We start from the raw sequence: 26759 nt of genomic DNA on the forward strand, positions 1-26759 counted from the left end.
TTTGTGCCAGCGAGGTTTTCATGTCAAATTAAAGCTCTTCCTGTTCTCCCAAAGCCTGAGCTGTGCTGGCAGGTCCTGCACAGCAGCACCAACACGATTCCTGAATGTTACCTGGCAGGACCTCATCCCTGTGGGAATTGCTCTGATATAAAAATAGGCTCAGGCTTGTTCTCCTGCACCTGCTGTTTCCAAGATGGAAACACGTAGGGAAGCAGTTTAGAGGGGCAGAATGGTTTTTAGTTAAAGAAATATTTTGTTTTTTGGGAGCCTGGAGCACAGCTGAGCTTTGAAGCAGAGGAGAAACACGTCTTAGGGTCACTGATGTCTCCAGTCTGGCAGGATGAGTGTGCAGGGAAGGGGATTCTTTGTTAAACACCTCAGAGGTCCACCAGGAACCCAAAATTCTCCACTCAGTTAGAACAAACTAATTCTAGGCAGCAGCACCTTTTGGGCCTTTTTAATAAATGTTTCCATAATTTAGACTTTTTTAATATCGATATCAAAATTGTCAAAGAGTTCAAAGCTCTGTTTTCTTCTGTAAATTTTTCTCCACACATCGTCAGACTTTTCCTGCAACTGGATGAGACTCATTTTGGTCTTCCCCCAATGTTTTTGTAGCTCACCAGGTTCTGTCCCATCCCTGGGAGTGTCCAAGGCCAGGCTGGACGGGGCTTGGAGCAACCTGAAATAGTGGGAGGTGTCCCTGCCCATGGCAGGGGTGGCACTGGATGGGCTTTAAGGTCCCTTCCAACCCAACCCATTCTGGGATTCTGTAATAAGCAGGTAAATAGGAAAATAAATTAACTATTTCAGTTTATTGAAATGTTATTTTCAGTCTGCTCCAAACAGATTTGTGGTGGATTCTCTTCCATAGCTTTGTGTGTTCTCTGTGCAAAACCAGAGAGCTTTAAAATTCCACGTTTTTCTCAGGAGACACAGCCCTGGGCTCCTCAGGGCCAGTTCAACTATTTTTACAGGGACATTCTCCCTTTCTAATTCAACTCTGTAAAAATGATGGCAAACATTTGAAAAAAAAAAAATTAAAAATCACATTTTTTAACTGAAAAATTTCCAGCCTTTACTTTTGCCCAATCCCACCCTCAGGCTGGCAAGGTTTGGGTGGTGGCCACTCCTGGGACAGCTCAGGGCCACCATCCTGGGAGTGGGGACAGGGAATGGCTGAGTGTGGGAAGGCACCAGAGGGTCCCCTTAGCTCTGGAGCTCTTTGGCTCAGCAGGATCAATAACACTTATTTGCAAGTGTTTAGAGTAGATTATTTGCATCTTTGAAGGTAATGAAAAAACTATTGAATTTTAATTAGCATTTTCTGGCTCTTGTGGGAGAGCTCCGGATTCAGTCCGTGGATATTTGCAGGACGTTCCAGGCAAAATGCAGGATGATTTTGGGTGTTCTGCCATCACAAAACCACCTCCAAACACAGATTTCCATAAACTCCCCACTGCCACGAGTCATTACAGGAGCATAATAACGGGTCTATTGTGCTCTAAATTGTTTTGTCGTTTTACATTCCCGGTAACTGCTGAGAAGAAAAAATGAAATAAATAAAATGACCAATTTTCTTCTATGAAACCAAACCTCAGCTGTGAAAACGATTTTTTTTTTCCTTCCCCTCCTGCACGTTTAGATAAATAGATCAGCTTTCTACTACAGGCTCCAGAATAAATAATTGTACTAAATATCCCTGTAAATGTTTTCCATAGAAAAATACACAATGGGAAATCACCGAATGCTGGAAGTCAGAGCGGTCACACAACGTGGGATTGCTTTTCATCCCAGGGAAATGGACGTGCCCTCAACAGGCTTTTCAGGTGAGGAAGGGAGGGTGGAATAAAACAGAGGGATTTTAAAGGAGATCTGAATAAAACCCTCAGCAGGGTGGTTGTGTTGATGGAAAATTGAAATGCCTCCGTTGCATCGAGTGGTGTTCATGTTCAGGCAGAGCTGAGATTCCTTAACTGGCATTTCCCTCTTTTAATCCATTTATATCGTTTTAACTGCTTTGTTTTTTGGACTCCTCCTGGCACTCACCTCTCTCTGCTCCATTGCAATCCCATCCTGCTCCAGAGAAGGGCTGGAATTCCATGAACACCCTGGTAAATATTCTGGGGATAAACTGGCCATGGGTGTGAGAGAGAGAAGGGAAGGAATCTGGGTGATTGCAGCTGGGTTTTTGGGTGCTCAGGAGCTGCTGAGACATTCCAGGGAGCAGGAATGACGTGCTGGCACCCCAGTGTGTGCCTGACTGATGCTCCTCCCTTGGAAAGCTCCTTTGGAACTAATCCCGACCTGGATTTGTGTCCCCAAAAGCAGCAGCCAGGAGGTGTTGCTGTTTCAACCCCAGCCCTCCAGTGCAGCTCCTTTCCAATTCAGGGGTTTAATCCCTGGCTGAGGGCTGATGGACAAGCACTTGGATTCCAGGCTTGGACCTCTGGGCTGGGGATCAGCAGTAACTGCCTTGTTTTGGCACCCTGGCAACCAAATGAGCCCAGGCTGGTACCTCACACACCAAAATATTGGAGCTAAACCCCTCTCCCATCCCCCAGGAGGGAACTGTATGGGCAGGAGTTACAGCAAATGTTCCACTGCAGCCTCATGATCCTTTTTTTCCTTTAGAGCAACATGCCCAAGAATTTGGAAGGAGCACTAAGGAATAATAAACCCTTTTGCATTTTACCAGGTACATCTTGCCCCGAGCCCAGTTCTCAGTGATCAGCACAAAAACTGCTGCAGTCTGACATGGCAAATAGAGCAAAACAACCCCCCACACAAAGAAAAGCAGCTTTGTTCCCAAGCTGGAATCATCTGGTGACTCTCCTTGGAAATGCTGAGTTCAGGGAAACTCAGGCTCCTGAAAGCAGGGGAAATGTGCAATAAATAATTAAATTCCAGCTTTATTGTCAAGGCAGGTTTCCCAAAATAGACCTGTTTTCAGGCAGGATTATCCATGTTCACAGGAGGGGGGTCCTGAGGGGTGAATTGAAAATGCTGATTTGGAATTGGCTTCAACATCTTATTGCTGCAAGCAGGGAGATCACGGACTCATGGAATGTTCTGAGTGGGAAGGATCCACAAGGATCATCCAGTCCAACCCCTGGCCCTGCCCAGGACACCCCAACAATCCCCTGTGCAGGGGAGGAGCAGATTTTTTCCCATTCCTGGTGCATCCTGCTCCGTCTGCTCCAGTCTCTTTTGTGGTGCCTTTCAAGGGGAGCACGACTGGGAAGTGCTTTAATGCTAAAGCTGTGCCCTGATTCCAGAGTTATCCACTCCCCAGAGCTGGAATGTGACTGCCTGCCAGGTCACAGAGTGCCATGAACCCCTGATTGCTGCAGTGCCCTTGTCTGGTCCCACCCCCTGCTCAGCCCCACGTGCTGCCTGTGGGCTCTGGTGATGAACCCCAAGCCCTGCAATCCCTTGGGAAGGCTGGGAGCTTCCAGGAATGGAAAACTCTCCTGAAGAAACAAAACAACCAGATGAAATATTGTTCTTTTACAGCATTCTTGCCTAAAAGAGGTCAATGATGCTCCAGTGCAGGGGTGAGAGTTAAACTGCAGCAGCAACACATGGAATAATTCAGTGAATTAAATTTGGAGGAGGATTTTGGACAAATTTTATGGCAATTCCGTGAAGGCTGAAGATTCCCAGTTGTTCTGACTCATCATGGAAAATGTTGTCCAGCACTAGAGGAGGCTGCCCAGGGGTGGATCCCCATCCCTGCAGGGATTTCCAAGCCCTGTGGATGTGGCACTTGGGGACAGGGGGCAGTGGTGGCCTTGGCAGTGCTGGGGATGGTTGGACTCGCTCTTAGGGGGCTTTTCCAACCTCAGCAATGCCAGATTGGCAATTTTCTGGGTGTCCTTGGCCCGTGGGACTTGCTGGAGCCACTGGCAGCAGCACTTGGCCTTTGCAGGGTCACTCACTTCCCAAGGTGGGTTTAACAAGGAACTGGCACAAAAGGAAAACCTAAAGAAACCCCAAAATATTATTGCAGTGTTCCTTTTGCTATTGCAGGGACTCCATGGCAGGAGCCTGGAGGGGAACTGTGCCAGAATTTAGACCACAACTGAAGGCACTTCAGAACTGCCAAGAATGTGGCCAGGGTGTATTTTTTACATTAGTTTCTGTGTATCCAAACATTCATTTCCAGCTCTGCCTGGAAGCAATTCTACCCAGCTCCCTGAAGAATCTGAGTAATAAAATCAGGTGTTCATATACCCTTCCCATGCAAATTCAGCTCCAAATTAAAATAACTTCTGCAGAATCTTGTCATGGATCTGTAAGTTTTTTTTTTTCCCTCCTACTTGCTGTTCCCCAAGTTTTCTCTTCGAGGAGGAAAGTCTGGGATAAACCAACCAGAGGATGCTCTGGCTGTGAAAAGGTCATCAGTCATCCCCCTGTGACAGCTCAGGTTTGGCTCCTTGGAAATAGTTTGGGGAGCAAAGCTCAGTTTGGGAGGAGCTCAACAAGTTTGTGGCCTCCATCCCCTTGAGTGAAAACGAGTTGAGAAGGAGGGAAGGGAAAAAGAGGCAATTTTGTAGAGATAATCCTGGTTTAAAATGCCATTTCAGGGGTTAAACCTGTGGTGGGTTTAGCACCATTTCAGCTCTGCTTGCTTGTGGGTGTATTAGCAGTGATACTGCTGGAATATATTAAATTAACCTGTTCTTTCCGTGGAATCATGGAATGGTTTGGGTTGGAAGGGATGTTAAAGATCATCTACTCCATGAAGGGACACCTCCTGCTAGATGTCCTTTCCTGCTCATCATTGTAAAATCCTGCAGGTTTTCCTGGTTTTCTTTTATTCTTACTTATTCCTAAAATAGGTGTCTCTGCTGTTCTTTGGGTTCAGCTCGAGGGACAGCAACAAATTTTTATTTTTGATCTTTTTTTTTCCCCATCACTGAAGGTTCCTGAGCAAAAAGAGCTTTCCTGTTCCTGAAGAGCACAAGTGCTCAATAATGACACAGGGTTATTTTGTTACAATTGTCCAAAAGCTTCCTTGCATCTCCACACCAGGTGGGAAATTCAATATTTCTGACTCTTCTGGCACAGCTTTTGTGTCCTCGAGGGCGTGATCAGAGCTGGGGAAAAACAAACCACCTGTAAGGAGTTACCAGAGAAAATTAACGTTTGCAAAATCAGTTCCTTTGAATGTGCTGAGAAAGAAACCTCAAGTTCCATTCTCATTCTCATTTGAAGCATTTCAGAAATAACTTTATTTTCTATGATTTGGCTTTTTTTCTCCCTCTTTGTTTATTTTTTTTCCTGTTCAATTTTCCTCTCTTTTCTCGCTTTTGCTTCTTTTTATCCCTGTAAGAATGGAAAATAAATGTGAAAAATAGAATTGAAACCAAGCTTTTTTAACGTTTCATTTTTTTATGAAACACTTCATAAATTAAAAACACCAAAACCTCTTTTCTGGAAGACCTGGCCTTTAGTGCTTGTTCCAGCCCTTTTCCATCTCTTTGCCAGTTCTAGGGATTGTGCTGTCAGAGAGGTCTCAGCCCCTGGAAGAGTTTAAAAACGTGTGGATGTGGCACTCTGGGACATGATTTAATGGTGCTGGGTGGATGGTTGGATTGATGCCCTTACAGGTGTTTTCCAACCTCCATGATCCCACGATTTCTTGGCTCTGTGTCCCCCTCCTCCTGATCCTTCGCTTCCACCCCGAGTTCCCTCCTCCAGCTTGGTTTTACAGGGAACCCCTCAGGCTCCTTTCCCTGACTCTGACACAACCTTTAAGTAAAACTGGAAATAAATCCAAGCCTAAAGTGGCCAGTGCAGCATTAGGATAAAGCAGGGATCAATTGTTCTATTTGTTTATTTATGATAATCGGTGGATGTGCCATGATCAGTGTCTGCTCACGATGACCCTGGAGGGACATGCAGGTTGAAGTGGTGTCCTGGTCCCATTTACACACAAATCTCCCTGGAAATCAGAACCTCACCTCTCTCTCTGAGGTGTTTTCACCTCACCATTCCCACTGTCCTGCCTCCAGTGAAACCCAGCGCTGACCCCCAGCAGCTTCCAAAGGAATGGATGTTTTCCCACCTCCCTGAGCTCCCAGGTGCCAGCCCAGCCTTTGGCTCCCAATGGAATCCCCTGGAACAGCAGATACTGGGCCTCCTGAATTTTGGCAGCAGCCATAGAAGAAGTTAATTTTGGTTTATTTAAGTTTATTATCAGGGACAAAAATCTCCAAAATTAGATTTACCCTCACGTTGTTGTTGACCCCTCACCATCCACACTGCCCCTCAGCAGGGCTGTCCCATTTCCCAGGGAAAAAACAGCTTGGGGTTTTTTTTACTGGGACAACAAAGTCCACAAATCCATGGCTGATTGAAATGCCCCTAAATCGTGGCAGTGTTTTCTGAGCACCAGATTGATCAGCCCCATAACGTGTCAAGTCGTTACAACACATTTTGCTTGTTTACTTTGTAGCTCTAATTAGGATTAAAGCAAAATTGTGACTCAGAGCCCAATAAATACAATTTGAATTACATACCCTTAATTTTAATCCACTTACCCATAGGCTGAATGTAAGAAATGCAGCAAAACAATTATTCTAATTAAAAGGAACGGTTTGGTGTGGAGCTCATTTCCATTTCAGTCCTGTCTCAGATCCATCACAGCCTCTCACCAGCCTGTCCATGAAGGGAGGAAATCAAAGTGGGTAAATTGAATTACAGATTAGGATCTTGTTGACAAACACTGGAGAGACAGACACTGATGGGAACAAGCACGAAAAAAAGCTGTGACAGACTCAGGGGTGAGAAGAGATGAGCTCCAAAAGCTCCTGACAGGTTAGAAAACCTAGAAATAGTTCCTGTTACCCAAATCCTTTTATAAATAAAACCAGTCCCTTGTTAATGACATAAAAAAAAAAAAAACACCAATTTTTAAACTCCTGAAATTTGCTCTGAGGTTTTGCATTAAAAGATTCCTCCAAACACAGGTGCAGATGCCCTTAAAGAACTGTCAGGGTGCAGGTTTTCTGGTTTTATGAGAGATGGCATTAACTGATAGAAAAAAGCTCTCAGCTGAGGAGCAGAGGGAAGAAATGCTGAGGTTGTTTTCAATAAAAATCCTTTCAATTCATAGGGCATCACATTACATTTCAATGGATGCCTGTGCAAAGCCTGACACAAGTGGATTTCCTGCTCTGCAGTGATTTGCAAGTGCTGCTGTAATAAAAAGGGAATAAAACCCCTGCATTTTTAATATAAATAGAAAATTATTACCTTTTAGCTGTTTTTATTTTTTTTTTGCTTGATTTGAGTGCACACTTTTACTTAAAACACCACAGAAAAGCTTCCTAACCTCTTTAATTATTCAGGAGCCAATTCCATAAATATATTATGGAATATATATATATATACACTACAGTGCTTTTCCTCAACATCTGGAGTGAGTTCCCTGCTAGGAATGGGGTCAATGGAAAGAACTTTTCCACCCCAGTTCTTCAAACCCAAACCAATGGTGATCTCTTTTAAAAAACACTTTTATTTTTTCTTTTTGTGTTTTTTTTTTTTTAATGGATCTAACAGTGGGTCAGAATATGCAACACAAGCAGTTCCAGCTTTATTCAGCCCCATTTGTCAGGAATATCTGCTGCAGGCTATAAAATCCTCTTATTTACTCTCTGTCGTTCCCAAGGAGCTGAGTTTCCACTCATAATTCTCTGCTGTTTCCCTTTCACACCTCGGGGATGTTGATGAGACAAATAATTCAGCACTTCCAGCTGCAGGACACGGTGCCTGGAAGGATTTGACTCCCAGAAATAACCCCAAAGCTGCTCCTTTGGGCAACATTTGCAGTTAATTCCCTTCCTGGGGAGAGCTGGGATCCATCACCTCTGGGATATTTTATCACCAGGATCAGGAGTAGGAGGGCAGATGGATCTAACCCAGAATAACGAGATGTTTGCCTTTTCCAGGCTTTCTTTTTTTCATGAAGTGTCTCCAAAGGTGCTGAAGGTTGGGCTGGACAAGCACCAAGTGCTCTGGGTTTGCCAAAGTGTTCCAAGGAGAGGGAGTCACCACACACAGTTCCATCCTGTCCTGCTGCAGTGAGAGTCTGAAAATACCGGGGGAGAGATGGAATCCTGGAACGATTTTGGCTGGAAGGTACTTCACAGACAAGCTGAAGTGGTGCTGTTATTTGTGGGGTTTTTTTTGTGCCACCAGACAAAATCCCACTGGACACTCTTTGTCCATGTTAGGATGAACCTCTGGAAAACCCTCTGTGTGCTGCCAACATTTTTCCCTTATCATGCAGTGGTTTTCCCTGGACCATATTCCTTCATTTTCCCTGCTCATGCAAGGCAGGGTCCAAAGCCTGGTGAAATTAAAACATAAGATGTTCCTGCCTCTCCCCCACCCACTGATCCCACTGCAGTGTGATGGACAGGAATGGGATCAGCATGACATGATGTGTCATGTTGGATCTTCTTTCCTTCCTTGACATCTCAGGGACCTTCCCACTCCCTAAAATGACCTGCAAGACAACTGGACTCAGGTGTGGGTTGGTCTCTTCTCCCAGGTGAGAAGTGACAGGACAAAACATCTGTCCTGCCTTTAACCTGTGCTTGTTTACTTCTTTTATTTTTCTTCTGGTTATCCTTTATATTTTATTTTATTTGCTTTATTCCTTGAATTTTATTTGCTTTACTCGTGGAGTTTTGTTTAATGAGAAGGTTGGCACCTAATTCTGGTGCTGGGCCATGAAGGCAAAATCCCTTCTTGGGTGTTTTCCTGCTCAGGGAGTGATTTGGACACCACACAAAGCCAGAGGGCAGAAATATCCCACATTTTCTCAGTCTGAGAGAGGTCCTTTATTTATGGGACACTCTGGTGTGGAGAAATCTGTGATGCTTCAAGCAACAATTATCCATCTATTTTCTATTTTTACCACCTGTTTATTTGGTCAAAGTTGGGTGGAGTGATCAGGAAAGGCTACAGATTCCAGACATAGACACCTGGATTTAGGAGGCCTAAAAAAGAATGAGGAAATTCATATATAAAGAGAGGGAAAAGCACATTTTTTCTGGTTTGGCTGCTTGGTTCTCCTTTTCAGTGTCTCTGCTGAAGTCATCATCTGGCTGAATGAACTGGATGGTTTTATGCCCTTCCTTTTGATTTGAAAATTAAATCTAAAGCAAGTAAAAAAAAAAAGAGATATATATTTTTTAATAAACCCCCTCCTCGCTCCTGTTTTATTTATGAGCTCTGCAGTTCCTGCTGATCCACGGGCCTGTCTGCAGCCCCAGCCACATTTAGTCTCTTCAGCACATATAAAATCAGCAGCCTGGCATTAAAACAGTTTTGCTGAGTCCTGCTGAAAGTTGCCTAAAAAATCAGCTTTTATTCCAGGGGTTTCCTCGGGGAATCAGAAGGGGGAAAGTAAAGATGCAGAAATACCCCGAGCATGGAACTGTTACCTGCAGTGAGAGCTTTGAAAGTGTTAACCTTTAGCTGCCTGATCTATTTATTGACTATTGCTCCCTGGATGTGCTGGCTGGGAGATGGAAAGCCCTGGACACTCCCCCTGCTGCTCTGGGAAGAGGAGGAGATGGTTAAAGAGATGAATTCCCCGTTTCCAACCTCCATATCCACTCCAATCTCCCCTCCAGTTCTCCCAAGCACTTGGAGATAAACCTGTTTCGGGGGCTGCTTTGTCATCCTGCTGAAAAGGGAGTCATCCTGGCATTCCCCTAATTTCAGGGATGGGCTGCTCTTCCCCAGGCAGGGAAGATCCAAACTGGAGCAGTTTGGGGCTCACAGGGAGCTGAGGTGGCTGCTTGGAGTCCCACAACCCTTTGAGGAGGAGAAGAACTTGGAACAAGGAGCTCAAGTGTCTCAGCAGGGAACATTCCTTCATATTCCCAGATCTGAGACTCAGTGGGACCGGGAATTCCATCCCAGGAGCAGCACCTGTGTCTGTTAAGGAATACCCACCCCTTTCCTGCCCTGGAATTGCCCTCTGCAGCCCCTCAGCACATGCAGAGAGCAGATGATCTGCCAACAACCACCGAGGGCAAACCCTGTTTCCCAGCAGAGATGGGAATGTCAAACCCTTTGGTGATGGTTTGATCAGGATCAGTGCCTGGAATTGGGTTGTCACAATAATTTCCTGGGATTAGCAGCTGTTTTTTTCCAGGAGAACAGAGATATCTCTCAAACAATTCAGATTCCCAAGCTGTGACAGCCCACTGCAGTCAACAAACCATCCCACTTCCAGTTTGTGGGGGCACTGCAAGTTCTTTACTAGTAAAAATGACATAGAATTAATGGTTCTAATAAACAGCCTGTTGTAGATACATCACAGTGCACATTTCTCACACTCTTTTCTAATAGGTTTACTCTATTTTAGAATCATGGAATTCTGGAATCATTAAGGTTGGAAAAACGCTCCAATCAAGGGTGGAAATACCTTCAAGATCCTCAAGTCCAATCCTTCCCCAGTAAGAAGATCACACAACAACACAACCAAAGCTCTTTTCCATGAAACCAAACTCTTGCCTAAACATCTCTTAATTCTTTCTTTTTTTTTGACCTATTTTGCTGGTCCTGTAGGAAAAAAAAAAACAAAATAAAACAAAAACCACACTATTTTTATATTACTAACAATTCTGGTTCTCTATTTTCCTTTGGATCATCTCTCCATAGAATCATGGAATAGTTTGGGTTGGAAGGGACCATAAGGATTATCTTGTTCCATGGGCAGGGACACCTTCCACCAGCCCAGGGTGCTCCAACCTGGCCTTGGACACTTCCAGGGATCCAGGGGCAGCCACAGCTTCTCTGCCCAACCTGTGCCAGGGCCTGCCCACCCAACCAACAATTCTTTCCCAATATCCATTTCTTCCTGCCCTCTGGCAGTGGGAAGCCATTCCCTGTGTCCTGTTCCTCCATCCCTTGCCCAAAGTCTCTCTCCATCTTTCCTGTAGCTCCTTCAGGTGCATCTTGTTTAAAGTATTGAGACAAGGCTGGAACACCCCAAGCTAATGAACAATTAAGTGTTAACTCAGTTTTGCTTCCAAAAAAAAAACAACAACTGGCTCCCAAGCCTCCCCACTCCTGTCCTTTGGGATGGTGGAATCCTTTCATCTGAGCTCTTTGATTTCAGCAGCTCTTGCTGACAAAGACAAAGCTCTCATTCCATCTCCAACAGCAAAAGGAGATCTGTGGGATACAAAACTGAGTTTTCCATGGAATCTGCATCCCACAAAGGCCTCAGAGTTCATTTTTTAAGAGGTTCTACCACTGCCCACCAGCCACTGCCTCATCCTTGTTCCCACTTGGGAGGGACTTTGGACAAGGGGGAGTGGCTTCCCAGGGCCATTCCTAACATGGACAAATAGTTTCCAGTGGGATTTTGTCTGGTGGCACAAAAAACCCTCCAGAAATACCAGCACCACTTTGGCTTATCTGTGAAGTACCCAAGTACCAAGACTTGGGACAAGGCATGGAGGGACAGGACATGGGGAATGGGTTCCCACTGCCAGAGGGCAGGGAGAGATGGGATATTGGGAAGGAATTGCTGGCTGGGAGGGTGGGCAGGCCCTGGCACAGGTTGGGCAGAGAAGCTGTGGCTGCCCCTGGATCCCTGGAAGTGTCCAAGGCCAGGCTGGAGCACCCTGGGCTGGTGGAAGGTGTCCGGCGTTAGAACTGGACGATCTTTAATGTTCCTTCCAGCCCAGCCCTCTCCGTGGTTCTCCAATTCCCTGACACTGGCAGGGCTAATCATTCCAAAGATCACTCTGGGCCCTGGAACCGAAGCTTTGATCATCCATGTCCTCTGGAGCCCGATTTGTCCAAGACTCTCCAAGTCCCTGAGCTCTGGGGGCCGCGGTGTCCCTGTCCCGGTGACACTGCAGGTGTAAATGCTCTTCCAGGGACTTGCAGCTCCCTGAGTGTCTCCCACTGGCACTTTTTTCCATGCTTTCCAACGCCTCCTGCAGAGCTGGAAGGTTTCATAGCCTGGTGTCAGCCCTGACAAATGTGCTGCCTGAGTGGAGCACTCAAAGCAGAAATGAGAAATGATGACTCCAGGAGCACCTTGATGAATTCAGAGGAAATCAGAGCTCCCTTTCTGTCCAGGCAGGCAGTGAAAGGAATTAATGGAAAGGTTGTTGGAATGATAATAGTCTGTTAAAGCATATGTTACAAGGAGCTTATAATGTTCCTGCTCCGTTGGAAGTGATTATTTTTCATTTAGCAGATCTGAACAGCCAAATAACTCGGATCTTTGCTCATTCCATCCCTCAGCACCAAATTACAGCACAAAGAGGGAAGTTTTCCTAAGGGCAGAAAGAAAATAGAGCAATATATTAAACCCCAGTTGTAAGTAATCGTGTGTTTTCCTAAATAGTGCCTTTTAAAATTGCATTTCCTCAAATCCTTGAATTATGCAGGATATTGGAAACATGAAAGCAGGCACAACTTACACGCTCTGAACAAATATCTGCCCTTTTATTGGCAATCAATCTTGCCATCAGAGAGACAAAATAGACAATTACCAACATTTTAGAGCAGAATGTACAGGTCTGGGTTGGGATACAGTAGGGATGGGTTATTAATTATTGAGAACCATCAGTTTGCACGGGATGTCACCACATATTAATTGGTTTTTATGGGTTTGTGGCATCACAGATTGTATTATATTGAAGTTTTTATCATTTGTTTTCTTGGGCAGAGAGGCACTTTCTCATCTCTCCCTTTAGGATTTGAGATCTTTCACATGATAAATTTGGTTTTAATCACAGAATTCTGGGTGAGGCTGGAAGGGCCCACAGTGTCTCACCTGGTGTCCCATCTCACCCCCTTTTCCTGTGCTTGTATCCAACTCCTCATGAGAGCTGATCCCTGGTGGTTCCCATCTGGTGTTCCCGGACCAGGCAGGTGGGATGGGCTCTTCCTCAGCTTCAGGAGGACAAAAGTTTTCTTTGGGGACCAACAACGACCTGAGAGGAGCCTCTGTGGGGAGGAGGAGAGTGAAAAAGTGCAGTGAGAGGGGAGGGACAGAGCAGGGACAAATCCAAGGGGAACGTGGCTCCCGGATGGTGCAGGAGAGAGAAGGGAAGGAGCAGCAGCAGCAAGGGGGAGAAGGAAGGAATGGCACAAAGGAAATGCTACAATTTTCCATAATTTTCAAGGAAATACGGTTTTAACACTTGCCACACTTTTACAGTTACATCTCTGAGTGAATTTTGTATTAATAATTAAAAATACCCCCTTGGTCTGAGGAGAAGGAGCAGGTATTACCCATGGATTTTTTTATCTTGAGCCTGAATGAATAATTTCTGTGTTAGGAGCGTTCCCTTTTCATTAACAGGAACACCACAGACTGATATTATCTTCCTGCTGTACCAAATTAACATGGAATACACAGGATTAAATCAATCAGGGATCCAACTATTACCATATATATTAAAAAAAAATTTAAATGGTATGAAAATCCACCTAAACTCTGGTTTCCTCACCCAAGAAGGTGAAACCCACTGGTTTCACTACAGTGAACATTTCAATCTGCTGTCAGCTGGAGGAAGGCACCAGCAGAGGAGAAGTTTTCACTCTTTGTGTTCCAGGAGAAATCAGATCCACTTTCCTAAATTACCACCTCCATAAAATGCATTGGGAGAAAAAACCCCACAGCAGTTTTTCCCTGCTGCAGAGCAGCACAAATTTCACTTAAACACAACAAAGCCCTGTCTGAGGCATCAATTCCCATCGTCTGTCCTGGATGCTCCCTCCTTTCCAGGATGGGCCAACCTAGCTCAGAAAAAAAGAAAAAAAAAAGGAAAAAATTCCTATTTTTTCCCCCCTGCCAAAGCTTTCAGCTCCATTACAGTGGCATTTTAACAGATGAATGCCTGCAGGGTAGGAGGCACATTCATCCTTTAAATGTGAAAACACACAACCCAAATTATATTGTACATAATAACCCCTCCAGCACCTCCTGAGAGTTCAAATGCAGAGAAAATCTATGCAAAAAATAACTAACTCCTAAAAAAGAAATCACAGCTAATATTGCTGTGACTCACAAGCAACACTCTTGGTTAACTTATATTTTAATATCATTTACTGTTGGTACAAGAGGGACCAACTTTTTCCCGAGCTTGAATCTTTGGAGAATTGACTTCCAGAACCTGCCCAGGAGAAGAGAATTCCTTTGGTTAATGCATTTATTGGATGGTTTCTTATTCTGGATGGGGTTGCAAGTAGCCAAAGGAAGTTCTAAAGATAAATCTCATTATTATATGGGAAAGGAGCAGGGATATCCCATGGAAGTGTTTACTGTTGGATTTGTATAATGGACAAATGGACATCATACAAATGTGTGAGTTCATCACAGAAAGAAAAGAGAGAAAGGGGGAAAGGAAGATGCTGAGAAGAACATTGTGCAAAGGTCCTTTCCATCTGGATGAACTGACTGAGTAAATGATGAATTTATGAAGTAAAATCTAAATAAAAGGATGAATTTATGAAGTAAAAGCTCCCATGGAAGTGAGTGTCCAGAAAAACACAATTAGTTCTGGCTGGAGAGGGACTGGGGACAAGGGAAAAAAGGCTGGAAAAGGCACAAGATAAAGTAGCACCAAAATCCTGAAATAATGAGAGACAGAAAAATGTCATTCTGTGGGCAAGAAGAAACAACAAAAAAGAAAAAGGCTTAAATGCTTTCTTAGTGTTCAGGGGAAAATACATGAATACTAATTGAGCTCTTCTGAGAATTAATATTAATGTGGGCAATGACAACGCAGTGCCACGTTATTTATCTCTATTTATATTTATATAAATATTTACAGATACATTTTATCTCTATTTTATATTTATATTTATCTGAGATACAAAGATTCAACCCATCGGCCTGGTGAAATCCATGTGAGCACGTGGAGAACTGAACAGAGCAACTCCCAAACCCTTCGTGATCCCCTTGGAAGGTGAGAAATGGCTGGCAAGGCCCCCGAGGTGCACTGGGACCCCCAGGAGGTGATTGCTGGGCCAGCAGCTGAGTCACTCTGACTTCAGTCATCGTATTTTGGGGCGTATTTATCTTATTTTGGGGTGTGGGAATTCAGTGCTCCTCAAGATCTCCCTTAGGAGGCAGATGATGGAGCAGAGCCTGGCACAGACCAACACGTGGCAGTGAAACCATGGTTAGTGATGGCATAAAGAATTATCATCTTTATGTTTGACAAAAACATCCTGGGAGTTACCCAGAAGCTTTTTTTGATCCCGTTTCAGGGCGAGGGAGGTGGCAAAGTGACCTCCTGAGGTCCGTTTGAGGTGTGCTTTTAATGACTTCATAGCTCTGGAAATCTGATAATTTATGAAGGTGATCGGAAAAACCTGCCTTGGCATTCCATTGATGGGGATCATCTGCCTTTAGAAATCAGTTCCTTCTTTTAGAAATTGTGATATTAAGGAGGCAGGGGGATATTAATGATATTAAGCATTTCAAAAACACTGGGAAGTAGAAACAGGGATTTGAGTCCAGAGCCTCCAGTTTGGGTGATTACCCTGATAGAGGTGGTAAAAAATGCACAATGAAATGGAAAAATAAATAAACACAATAAATATCAAGGAAATGGGTCAGGGCAAGACACAGGAATAGCTAAAATCAAGTGCTTATACAGAGGACCAATCACCATGGCTCAAAGCCTCTAAATTAGGAATATTAACTTACATTTTCTAGACGTAGCTCCACTCTCCCCTCTGAGGAGCTGGTTTTCTTGGCTAAGGCACCTGTAGAGTGGCAAAAATAATTATCAATATGAAACATTTCATTGTTGGTATTCAGCCTAAGTGTAAATCAACCCTGGAGCAAGAAATTTAAGCTCAGGAGATTTGAACTCCTCTGTCATCTCCTACCTCCTTGGGACTTGCTCCACCACTTCTTTATTCCATTTATCATCTATTTTGTGTCAATAGAGTCCTTTACAGGACACAGATAGAATTCTTGGCCCTTTATAAATTAGTGTGATGGAGTGTTACCTCCTCCTTTCAGCCTCAACCAGCAGTCCTGAGGATTTATGACCTTTGGTGGCGCTCGATGGCATAACTCGCTTCTTTATGTTGAAATCTCTGCCAGTGCACAATGAAAAATGTCTTCTTTTTCTTTTTTTTTTTTAAATGGCACCTGAGAGATTCAGCAAGAAAATGTGGAAAACCGCACTTTTTATTTCCATCCTGGCAATTACAGCAATCAAATTAAATTGAAATTAACTTCAGCAGATCTTCCACGTGCTTAAAACTATGTTTTTCCCTGCAGTCTTTTGTTGTTCCCATTCTTTTGACATTGCTGCCTGATCAGTTGAGAAATTATGATTAATGGCGCTCAAGAAATGAGCTTGATTGCCCTGAACAGCTGATTCAATTATTTATGACGATATTGGAAGGTTAAACACGGAGTATCGATCCTGTTTCAGATGGAAGAGCCCACTGTCACTTTGCTGCCACAATAAACAACAATCCATCTCAGTTTGCCTCATCCCACCTAAAAGAGCTTCATAAAAATTCAGGATTTTAGGAAATGTTGTCACTGGTGGAATAACGAAGCATTTAGAGGGGCTGTCGGGGGCAGTGGGGGGATCACCATCCCTGAAGGGGCTCAAAAAATGAGGGTGTGGCTCTGGGCAAAACGATTTTGTGGGAGGGTTCAATCAAAGGCTGGGCTTGATGGTCTTGGAGGTCTTTTCCAACCTCAGTGACTGGGTGATCCTTTAGCTCTTCACATACAAGGAGAGCCAGATGCCCAAATGGTTATTGAATGGAGGGTGGGAATTTCCTTTCGATGGGTCATCAGCTGCAGATTGAGGTTCTAGCTGGGCTATTTTCCTTTGCTCTGCAGCTGTTGGGGCTGCAGGTTTTGATGCAGGGAATTTGTGTATAAATAGTTATAAAATCATAGCATGGTTTGGGTTGGAAGGGACATTATAAAGATCATCCACTTCCAAGCCCTTGCTGTGGGGAGGGACATTTTAAACTATCCCAGGTTGCTCCAATCTGGCCTTGGACACTTCCAGGGATGGGGCAGCCACAATATAAGTCAATATTTTGGCTCAAAGTAATATTTTAATTATTATTAATATAATATATCATACATTAATGCAAAGCCTAGCCATCATGATGACATTAATATAATATACAATATTTGGTATATAATATATTTAAATATGTTGATATTATCTATAATTATACCATTATTGATAATATTATTAATAGTAATTTCGAATTAATATCGGTGGTGCAGCTCAGGTTTGCTGTGGGGGATCCCTAAGAGATTTAACTCCGAGAGGTGGAAGGTGGTTGTGACTCCAGTTATGGATTCAGGAGCTGCCAGAGGCTTTGCAGGGCTCTGGAATTACCACTGATTGCTGCCTCTCAGGGCCAGCACCCACATCCACTAAAAAAAACCCACCTGGAAGCAGAGCAGGAGGATGGGATGAGCTGCTCTCTGTGGGCTGTGCTTCCCCGGGAAGCGTTTCCAAAGCAACAGTAAATGGTGCTGAGACAAGAGCCTGATGCTCTCCTGCTGGGAGGAATCTGCATTTCATCTGCAGATTACACCCCTGGCTCAGCCCAAACTGCTGGCAGGTTTCCTCTGCTCCTCTTGGGCGTTCAGGGCTGGGTGCAGGTAGAATTTAGGAATTTGGAAGTGTTCTCACATCCCCTCCAAGGCCAGGTGTCTGGGGGCAGAAGTGCCCGTCGTTCATGGGCAGCTCGTGTGGAACGGGCACATCAGCCCACCCAGCAGGAGCCACCTTCTCTGTCACCTGTGTGATAAACAAAAACAAATTCTTGATTCGTGTCGGAGGGACAAATGGGTTATTACAACCTCAGGAAAGAAGAAAATAGACAGGTTGTAAAGCTTCATTACACCCCCCTAAAGACATAAAACAGGCCGGGCCTCTCCTTCTCTCCCAGACATAAAATAGGGATAAAACATGGGCCAGGTCAGTAAGATACTTGGCACTTTTTGTTAGGAAATGCATGAATTTATAACCCAGTGTGAAGATAAGAAATTAGACTTAGCTGTGAAAGAAAACATATGTAGAATACCCGAAATAGTGATGTAAAATGTATATGGGTGTCATGTAATGAATATGCATGAGATGTCTAAACTGAATACCAGCCCCTTACCCTGTGTTGGGGTGGGACAGGTTCAGGAGAATTAGGGAATTAGGGTCTTATCCAAGAGGAACTGAGAGCAGGTTGTTCAGCTCTTCTCTGTCTTGGGGTCTGTTTCTCCTGCCTCTACCTCAAAGATCAAGTGCCCTTTATACAGATAAAAATCAGTTAAGTAGTTCTAGTGGGAACACAGTTAAAGCATCCCTGGGGAAAAAGAAAAACAAAAAAGATGATTAAATACAAGTTGTAAATGACACATGAGGAGGCCCAAACCCTCAGCCCTTCTACTCCACTCTCAGTCAATAAAAAGGTGGAGGTGAAATGGTTTTTTGATCATTGAAAGGTTGAAAATTTGGCTAAAAAAAAAGCAGATAAATAAACACAATTTGTTGCATAGAAATGGGAATTCTCCAGTTTTCCTGGAGCCCCTTTAGGCCCTGCAAGGGGCTCTCAGGTCTCCTTGGAGCCTTCTCTTCTCCAGCTCTCCCAACCTGGCTCCAGCCCTTGGATCAGGTCAGGTGAGTAAAATCTATCTTATAAAAAAACCATCAGGGTATTAATTATTATTAGAATACATTTCCATCTAATATTTTAAATGGAAAATGACTTGTTTTACATTAAAAATACCCATTTTAACAAAAAAAAAATTGTTTCATTAAAGAAAATCAATCAAAAGTATGGAAAGACCGTGTCTTGGGTGACTAAATCCTGAAAAATGGAGGGGCTGAGCTGGTTGCCAAGTCAGGCTCTTGGTTTCCATTATGGAAAACTAAATGACATTATTGCTGCTGTTCTTGCAGGTTTTCACATCCAAGTGAAAGTTTGATGCATGGTGGGGAAACTTGGGAAAATCTATTTCTTCAGTGGGTGTTTTTTATTGTAACAAGCTGTGCTGACCAGCCAAATTCATGACTTATTTATCATCACAGAGACAGGCAGATATTATTGGAGTAAAGTTTCATCAGGAAGAGGGTGAATTGTGCTCCTTTCCAGGGCCTGATGGGGCAGCAGGTGCAAATTCCAGGGGTGAACTCCTGAGACCTGTTCCAGTCCAAAATCTGTGGGATTTGAGATGTGATTAATGGAGAGGTGGGAAAGGGCAGCAGATCCACCATCCCTGGAGGGATTTCCAAGCCCTGTGGATGTGGCACTTGGGGACATGGGGCAGGGGTGGCCTTGCCCTGGGAGATCACTGGGAACCATTCCTGGGGGAATTGCAGAGCTCTGAGCATCATCCAGGTGGATAAGAGGGAGCTGGAGGCCAATGCCAGACTCAGAGCTCTTCAGCTTCAAACTGAAAGGGAGCAGGGTTAGATGGGATATTGGGAAGGAATTGCTGGCTGGGAGGGTGGGCAGGCCCTGGCACAGGTTGGGCAGAGAAGCTGTGGCTGCCCCTGGATCCCTGGAAGTGTCCAAGGCCAGGTTGGAGCACCCTGGGCTGGTGGGAGGTGTCCCTGCCCATGGCAGGGGTGGCACTGGGTGGGCTTTGAGGTCCTTCCTCTCCAATTCTTTGATCTTCTGCATTCAAACCCCAGGACCAAAAACTCCAGTTTCCAGCTCTCCCTGAGCCCTGAACTGGGCAGTGCCAATAACTGGGACTGGGTTTTGTTTTTCCAGCTTGCAAAGCTGCAGCAGATGTGAGGATTTACCTGCGGGCTCTTTCCAAACCATCAGCAGAGTCCTCAAATATCTGAGCTGTCATCCCCTGGCAGTGGCTCTCCCTGGCAGAAATAACCATGGCAATATTTGCTCCTCGAGATGCCCAGGACCTGCAGCAGGTTCAGCAGCCCAATTGCTCTGCTGATATTTCTAATTACCCTCTGGCCTTCGGCCCTGTGCTTGTGACAGGGACATTGCTGGCCCCTGCCACCCCCTCACCTGCGAGCAAAGGGACGTTTGCAGAGCTGGAAAAACAATTTTCTTCTCCTGAAGATAAAGGAGGGAAAACAGAACTTTTGCACAAGAATGTTTCCTGTATATATATATATATCATTTTTCCTGCATATATAAATATTTTTCCTTCCTATATATTCCTGTATATGTATTTCCTGTATATATTTTTCCTGTATATATATTTTATATATATATATATATTCCTGTATATGTATTTTTCCTTTATATATATTTTTCCTGTTTATATTTTCCTGTATATCTAGATATAGATATATATGTATGTATATATCTATATATTTTTAATGCATATAAGAACTAGATCCTGCCCTGTAAGAAAAAACATGGATTCAGCATTATGGACCTTAAATGAAAAGAAAAACAACCCCAAAATGCTTCTTATCTGCACAATGTCATGAAAGCCTATTAATGGTTACATTAATATCAAGCCCAGACTTAGCCTGAATCATTTATTGAGGCAATTGGTATCTTTTGGGAAATTTAGGTGGTGTTTGGGTCAAACATAAGATTACCCTAAAGAGGAACCACCTCTCCCTCTTTCTCCAAGGCACAGCCAGATGGGAATTTCCTGTCCTGGTGAATTCTCACTTTTTGGGGCTTTGTGTTCAATAAAAGGCAGGATGTTCCTGGTTTTTCCCAGCACAGCCGGAATCCTGATGGCTGATCTACTGAAGAAATCCTTCAGTAAATAAATATTGGACACATAATGAGAAAATTACGTTTTCTCATTCCTCTTTGTGACCTGTTGACTTATTTCCTGAGGAAGGTGGGTTTATATCCCTCCCCAAAATAATCCTGGAGCACATAAACCCATTAAATCATTGCAGCACCACTGAACACGTTACAAACAAAGCAGAGAGATCTAAAGGAATTTGGAGGAGCATTATTCAAATGTCCTTCAAAACTGTGTCAAATCCTTCTGTCACATTAAACTTGTATTATCTTTAGGAGGAAGAGCAGAGATTAATGAGCTGACCCAAAGTGATGGATTCACTGGGCAGGATCAGGTGGATTTCTTGAAACAAGGCAGCAAAGACAGGGAGGAAACAGAGAAATAATAGAGCAAGTTCAAAAAAGGAAAAAAAACACAATGGAGTGGTATTTTAAATTATTTTCATTTCATTGCCTACATTAAAAAGTATTAACCATGTATATTTATATTTGCTCTGTGATGGATTTTCTCCATAAAGAAATCTGTCCCTATCCCAGTGTTCTGTCGTGGTGAAGAAGATCCACATGGCAGGAAAAGTGAGCCTGGGATTTAGAGGGGCTGAGACAGAGTTTGTGACTTACTGAGGCTCCTGGGACAGCAGGGCTGGGACGTGGGGGGATCTGCTCCTCTGGTCTGGCCTTGTCCAGCACAGATCCCACGGATGCCATGCTGGGAATTGCAGTGAAGTTGTTCCAACACACCACACTTTTAGTGTCAAATCATCTTCTCATGCTCTGCCCGAATCACAGTCACTGAAATCAAAATTAGTGCACAAAGGACATTAATGTGGTTAATAAGACAAAAAAAATCACCCACCAGTGGCCTCACAGACACAGCCAGGAAGTTTTTAATGATTCTTTTTTATTGTGGCAATTTGCTGCTGGAAAACCAGGGGGGCAATTTATTTCCTTCTCACCTTCAACAGGAGGGTTTCTGATGTGAGGAGTTTTAAATATTGGCACCTCCTGCTGACATTTGGGTCTGGGATCGTCTCAAGCAGCACCAAGCTGGTGCAGGGGCAGTTTGCTCCTGAATTCCTTTGTTCAGAGAGTATTTGATTTATGGCGTGGAGTATGAGCTGGGTGGGCTGGAAGGACACGAGTTAATTATTAATTAATCAATCTTTTTATGCATTATTATGAATTTAAATCAACACATGACTACTAATTAATATATTATTAATGTATCTTAATAATTCATTAATAAGGAATTAATAAGGAATTACTGGGTTTTCACAGAATCTCAGAACCATGGAATCACTGAAGTTGGAAAACTCTTCCAAAATCATCGAGTGCAGCACTGCCAAGGCCACCACTGCCCCGTGTCCCCAAGTGCCACATCCACATGGGAATTTTCCTACAGTAAATCCCTCCCTGGGAGGGTGGGCAGGCCCTGGCACAGGTTGGGCAGAGAAGCTGTGGCTGCCCCTGGATCCCTGGAAGTGTCCAAGGCCAGGTTGGAGCACCCTGGGCTGGTGGGAGGTGTCCCTGCCCATGGCAGGGGTGGCACTGGATGGGCTTTGAGGTCCCTTCCTGCCCAAACCATTCCAGGATTCCACGACTTTTAAATCCCTCCAGGGGCAGCGACTCCACCATGGGGCAGCCCCCTGGAGATGCCAGGAGTGTGGGAAGCCACCCCTGCTGTCCCATTGCACAAGGAAAGGCAGGTGTGAGACCTTTTCCCTCTCCAGGAGGAATTCCAGGAGCCATTCCAGCTGCTCCGTGCCAAAGCAAGGGAGTTTTCCAAGGCCCTCCTGCAGCAATTCCCACGGATGAATAAATGAGGATCCTGAGGGTCTTTTTCAACCTTACTGATTCTGTAAAGCTTCTCCACTGGTTTTGTTTCTTCAGTTCAGGTGAAGTAGAAAGAGGAAAACCACGAGGTTGTTCCCTACCAGCAAATCCTCCCTGGGAACTGCAGAGAGGAGGAGGAGGAGGAAACCTCAGGAAAACAGCAATAAATGGGTATAAACAAGCCATTCTTCCCATGCTGTGACTGAGGCACAAACAAGGTCTGGAATAGCAGGACACTGGGGAGGTGACCAAAACAGGCACTGAGCAGAGGCTGGGGGTGTCCTCTGGATGTGAAAAAACATCCCAGTTTGGAGCTGCCTCTGGGGCAGAACAGTGGGAATCCACGTGGAGAGCTGAGCTAACAGCGATCAGTGCACTCCCAGGGGGAAAGGATCCTCAGGGAGGAGAGTCAGGGCTCAGCAGGGAACCTGGTGGAGAGAGAACTGGTGGGACAAAGGCACTAAAGAGAAAAATAGCAGTAAAACTGAAGGAGAAGAGCATTCTCAAGGCAAGGAGAGCTCCACACGTGAAGAATGCCAATTCAGGAACTGCAGCAGCTGTTAAAACACATATTAAAATAGATGTTAAAAATCTATATTTAAAAATATTTATTAAATATTTAAACATATATTATACATAAATGCATAATGTTTAAAAATCTGTAGGAAAACATATATTGGGTTGGTAAACCCACATTTCACAGAGTCACAGAATATGTCAGGTTGGAAGGGACCCATAAGGATCATCCAGTTCAACCCTTAGCCCTGAGTATTTGCAATTCCAGGCTGTGCCATTCCAGTCTTCCAGGCAGAAATTAAACACACTGGTCAGGGCAAAGTGTAATTATTCATTCCTTGAGAGGAATAAAGTTTATGGTTTGCTGAGAACCTTCCCAAACCTTCACCCACCTCCCCTCCTTCCCAGAGCACGCCCAGGTTTGCCAGTGCTGGTGCCAAGGCAGGAGGTGGTGGATGTGCTTTGGGCATGGAATGTGGTGGATCCCAGGGGATCCCACCCCCAGGCAGCAGCTGAGGAGCAGCAGAGCTCTGAACCCACTCAGAGAGGAAAGGTTGCCAGCTCAGGGTACACAAAGATTTCGCGGTTCGGAAAGCGCCGGAAAAGCGTTTTACCCCCTGCTGGGAATGGTGGCATTTTTCACTCCATGGGCACTGCTCTGTGTGCAGGCACTGCACAGCTTTAGAGGAGAATTGCTGCCAAATAGCATTCAATTGTCTAAAACAAGCAATCCCCGGGGCCTTGAGCTACTGAGGAGGATGTTTCGAGCTCAGGCACGACACAAAGCACGGGGATTTATTGCAGAAAGGTCCTTCAGAGCAGCAGTGAGGAGCTCTCTGACTTCTGCTGCCCACAGCTCTGCTGGGAGACAAGGGATTAGTGATGCAATTTATACCCCAAGAAATATGCCACGAGTATTAATTTCTCAGGGCTGCAGTGGCACATCACAAATTATTAGAGCCCACACTTAATAAATCTGGAAGAACAGTGTCTGCTACGTCAGAGGACAATAATATTGCAATTGGAGAGGAATTTCTGTGTGTGGTGTCTCCCAGGACAGAGACCTGCATCAGGCTGGAATGTCTGTGGATCAGTTTGGACATCTTGTTTCTTGCAGTAAATAAAATTCCCATCTCCAGGTATGAGTCTCTTCTCTCACACTCTCAGATTCTGATGTTTCTCCTCTGGTCCTGTCAGCTGCACCAGTGCACCCTGGCACAACACTCCTCATATCATGGAGTCGTGGAAAACCCTGAGGTGAAGGGACTAAAGGGAGCATCCAGTCCAACCCCTGGCCCTGCCCAGGACACCCCAACAATCCCCCCTGTCCCTCAGAGCATTGTCCAAACCCTCCTGGAGCTCTGGCAGCCTTGGGGCTGTGCCCACTGCCCTGGGGAGCCTGTTCAGTGCCAGCCACCCTCTGGGGGAAGAGCCTTTCCCTTTAATTCTTGAATTCCTTTATTATTCCCCATGTTCACCTCTCACTGCCCTCTGGCTATTTGTTTGCACGATGGAAGCACCTCAAAGAAAAACCCAAGTGGCTCCACTGATCTCCCTCACACAGAGTCAGGAAGGCAGTTTTGTCCTTTGCAGCCTCACAACTGCCTGGGAAAATCCTGGAATCCTGGAATGGTTTGGGTGGGAAGGAACCTCAAAGCCCATCCAGTGCCACCCCTGCCATGGGCAGGGACACCTTCCACCAGCCCAGGGTGCTCCAACCTGGCCTTGGACACTTCCAGGGATCCAGGGGCAGCCACAGCTTCTCTGCCCAACCTGTGCCAGGGCCTGCCCACCCTCCCAGCCAGCAATTCCTTCCCAGTATCCCATCTCTCCCTGCCCTCTGGCACTGGGAAGCCATTCCCTGTGTCCCATCCCTCCTGACCTGTGTAAATAGCCTCTCTCCATCATTTTCTTCTTGGTTCTTCAGCCATGAGAAAATGTTCAACAAAATTAACCAGTTTTCTACTTTTCCAGGAGCTCTTTAGTCTTGCCCAGGACACCAGCAGTTACTGACAGTGACACCAGCACAGTTACTAACACTGCTGGCAATCAAAGCCACTGGTCACTCATGTCTGAAGCAAAAGGGATTTGGAGAATGAAAAATAAAACTTGCCTTCTTACCTTCAGTGTCAGACCATTGCCATCCTCCATCCCCCAGGAGAAAATAATGACAGCAGAGGGAATTTCAGCTGGCTGAGAACCAGAAGCTCATTAAAAGGGGGAAGAGCAGCCCAGGAGTGTCTTGACCACTATAAATAAACTGTAATTATAGAGAACGTGCATTACATTAGAATCCTGCCAGGTGACAAAGAGCTGCTGAACTCTGGGAAGACACATCTTCTGTGGGAGACAAAACCCAGCAGAGCCACGATGATAAAACCTGGGAAATGCCATCCTTGTCTTTATAACGGGAGACCAGGGAACTTGGGAAGCAAATGCAGAAATAATCCCATGGGGCAGGCAGAGTATCCCAGTGGGAGAAAGGAGCAACGTGTGTTATATATTTTTCACCCAAAAGTCTGGCCCGTGGCAGATTCACCTTTCCTGACTTTTGTTTGTCTTGACAAGAACTCTTGGCTTTGAGGAAAACCTTTCCTCTCTTCTCTCCTCTTCTCTTCTCCTCTCTTCTCCCTCCTCCTCTCTTCCCTCCTGTCCTTTTTTGCTTCCCTTCCCTTCCCAAACCTTCCCTTCCCAAACCTTCCCAAACCTTCCCTTCCCAAACCTTCCCTTCCCAAACCTTCCCTTCCCAACCCACCAGCAGAACAACAAAATCCTTCCCTGTTTCTTCCTCGTGGTGTTAAAAAGAAGGATAAAAAGCGTGGATTTGGCTGAGCTGATGAAATGGAATCCTTCCCTTCCCTGGGTGGGTGTGAGAGAGATCTGGAGAGAGAAAGATGAGTTGGAGGGAAGAGATTGGCTCAAGTGAGGGCTCTGAAAGGCCATTTGCTCCTCCAAAAAAATCAAAAAGGAAGAATGAAAAAGGAAAGAAATAAAAAAGAAAAAAAGAAAAAAAAAGAAAAAAGAAAAGAAAAAGGAAAAAGGGGAAAAAAAGGGAAACAAGGAAAAAGAAAAAAATGAAAAAAGATAATATGAAAAAATGAAAAATGAGAAAAGAAAAAAGGAAAGAAAAAGAAAAAATGAAAAAAAGAAAAATTGAAAAAAGAAAAAAGAAAAAAAGAAAAATGGAAAAAGAAAAAATAAAAGAGGAAAAATTAAAAGGGAAAAATTATATAGGAAAAATTAAACGGGAAAAATTAAATGGGAAAATTTAAAGGGGAAAAAGGAAAACTGAAAAAAGAAAAATGAAAAAAGAAAAAAGAAAAATGAAAAATGAAAAAATTAAAAATGAAAAAATTAAAATTTAAAAAAGAAAATGAAATGAAAAAGGAAAAATAAGAAAGGAAAAAGGAAAAAATGAAAAAAATTAAATAAATGAAAAATTTAAATAAATTAAATAAATGAAATAAAAATTCTACACAAATTTTGCTTAAAAAATAAAACTAGGTCATTATCTGCCAGAAGTATTTTCCAAGGAATGCTGCCTTGGCCATAACTCCAGCAGGAGCTCAGGATCCCCAGGCCCTGCTGTGATTGCACCCCAAACACGCCCTCATTTCCTCCCAGGACAACACTGGGGCCGTTTCCCTTTCCAGCTGACAAGCAGATGATAA

General features: G+C 44.4%; 1 protein-coding gene across 6 annotated transcripts in view; it reads left to right on the top strand.

The window, feature by feature from the left end:
• The window catches only part of FANCM (FA complementation group M), a 316043-nt gene that overhangs the window by 229707 nt on the left and 59577 nt on the right, over window positions 1–26759 (top strand). The window contains exon 24 of one of the 6 annotated variants that reach the window (XM_050335690.1): window positions 22181–22208. The exons of 3 other annotated variants lie outside the window; for them this stretch is intronic. The gene's annotated coding sequence lies outside the window, so the exon portion shown is untranslated. Of the gene's footprint in view, window positions 1–11595; window positions 11634–19524; window positions 19563–22180; window positions 22209–26759 lie in introns of those variants that run through there. 2 more of the 6 variants (XM_050335682.1, XM_050335681.1) reach the window with 2 other exon arrangements.

The sequence above is a fragment of the Myiozetetes cayanensis genome, unplaced genomic scaffold, assembly GCF_022539395.1.
Source record: "Myiozetetes cayanensis isolate MyiCay16 unplaced genomic scaffold, myiCay2020 scf6-25, whole genome shotgun sequence".
Classification (NCBI taxonomy): Eukaryota; Metazoa; Chordata; class Aves; order Passeriformes; family Tyrannidae; genus Myiozetetes; species Myiozetetes cayanensis.